This window comes from Etheostoma spectabile, chromosome 15, assembly GCF_008692095.1.
Source record: "Etheostoma spectabile isolate EspeVRDwgs_2016 chromosome 15, UIUC_Espe_1.0, whole genome shotgun sequence".
Classification (NCBI taxonomy): domain Eukaryota; kingdom Metazoa; phylum Chordata; class Actinopteri; order Perciformes; family Percidae; genus Etheostoma; species Etheostoma spectabile.
In genome coordinates this window covers 21,509,042-21,510,888 of record NC_045747.1, presented here as the reverse complement: position 1 = coordinate 21,510,888, position 1,847 = coordinate 21,509,042, and the positions used below count along the sequence as shown (strand labels likewise).

General features: G+C 44.0%; 1 pseudogene; it reads right to left on the bottom strand.

Moving 5' to 3' along the window:
* LOC116703251 (vacuolar protein sorting-associated protein 35-like) overlaps positions 1-1,847 on the bottom strand; it is a 56,791-nt pseudogene that overhangs the window by 16,852 nt on the left and 38,092 nt on the right.

Genomic DNA, 1,847 nt, shown 5'->3' with positions numbered 1-1,847 from the left:
AAGGCAGTGGAGACCCTCCCACGCAACCTTGAGTACTTGGTCTCTCATTCTCACAACTGGTTTTCCCACAGTGCTCTTCGCCGCCGTGAGCATGCAAAGATCTACAGCCTCATCAATCCTGGTGAAATCCCTTTGAAGCTTTTACAGATGTCAGGTACACGGTGGCTTTCCATCCATGATTGTTGTTTGCGCATAGACAACAATCAGCGTACACTGCACAATCTGGCCTTCATGGAAGAGTGGCAAGAAGAAAGCCATTTCTCAAAGATATCCATAAAAAGTCTCTCTAAAGTTTGCCACAAGCCACCTGGACACAAAAAGGAAGAAGGTGGATGCTCTGGTCGATGAAACCAAAATCTAACTTTTTGGCAGCAATGCAAAACAATATGTTTGGCGTAAAACACACAGCTCATCACCCTCAACACCACCATCCCCACTGTCAAACGTGGTGGCAGCCATGGTTTGGGCCTGCTTTTCTTCAGCAGGGACGGGAATGGTTAAAATTGAGGGGAAGATGGATACAGCCAAATACAGGACATTCTGGATGAAAACCTGTTGGAGTCTGCAAAAGACCTGAAACTGGGACGGAGATTTATCTTCCCCAAGACAATGATCCCAAACATACGCAAAATCTACAAGGAATGGTTCACAAGTAACGATTCCAGGTGTTAAATGTAAAGTCAAAGTCCAGACCTGAATCCAATCGAGAATCTGTGGAAAGAACTGAAACTGCTGTTCACAAACGCTCTTCATCCAACCTCACTGAGCTCCAGCGTGTTTTGTAGGAAGAATGGCAAGAACTTCAGTCCTCGTCGATGTGCAAGACTGATAGACATACCCCAAGCAACTTACAGCTGTATCGCAGCAAAAGTGGCTCTACAAGTATTAACGCAAGGGGCCGAATTTTGCACGCACCACTTTTCAGTTTTTTATTTGCTAAAAGGGTTAAAATCACCAATAGATTTCGTTCCACTTCACAATTGTGTCCCACTTGTTGGTGATTCTTCACAAAATAAATATTTTATATCTTGTTTGAAGCCTGAAATGTGTCAAAAGGTTGAAAAGTTCAAGGGGGCCGAATACTTTCGCAAGGCACTGTATGTAGCTTGTCACACATCCATTTAATCAATCGATCACCTTGGAGAGTTAATGCTCAACTTGTGACAAGACATCAAATGCACCAGACAAAATGCACAGCATTGATTAACCATGCCTTGCTCCGTGTATGTTTACAGAACTTAAGAGGGATATTGGAGGTGCTGCATACTCCCTTGTTATTGATGAAAGCACAGACATATCTCTGTCAAGCAACTGTGTGTGGTAATCGCTACTTCAGTTGAAACTGAACAAAGTTGTGTCCACCTTTTTGAGTTTGATAAACTTGGAAGGTGAAACAGCAGAGGCTATTGCCTCCACTCTGACCCGTTTTCTACAGAGTATTGAAATGGACATTAAAAAGTGCATTGGATTAGGTACAGATGGTGGTGTCATGGTAGGGAAAGGATTCAGTGTACACTCCACCTTCCCAGAAAACCCAAATCTCCTACTCCTGCTCAAGTGCGTATGCATTCCATACAGCTGTGTGTGAGCAAGCAGTGGAGACCTCCCACGCAACCTTGAGTACTTGGTCTCTCATTCTCACAACTGGTTTTCCCACAGCGTGAGCATGCAAAGATCTACAGCCTCATCAATCCTGGTGAAATCCCTTTGAAGCTTTTACAGATGTCAGGTCACGGTGGCTTTCCATCCATGATGTTGTTTGCGCATACTTAATCAGTGGGATGAACTGAAGCTTCACTTTCAGCTAACGAAAGACCACCAGAGATGTTATGATGCTGAAATCTGCG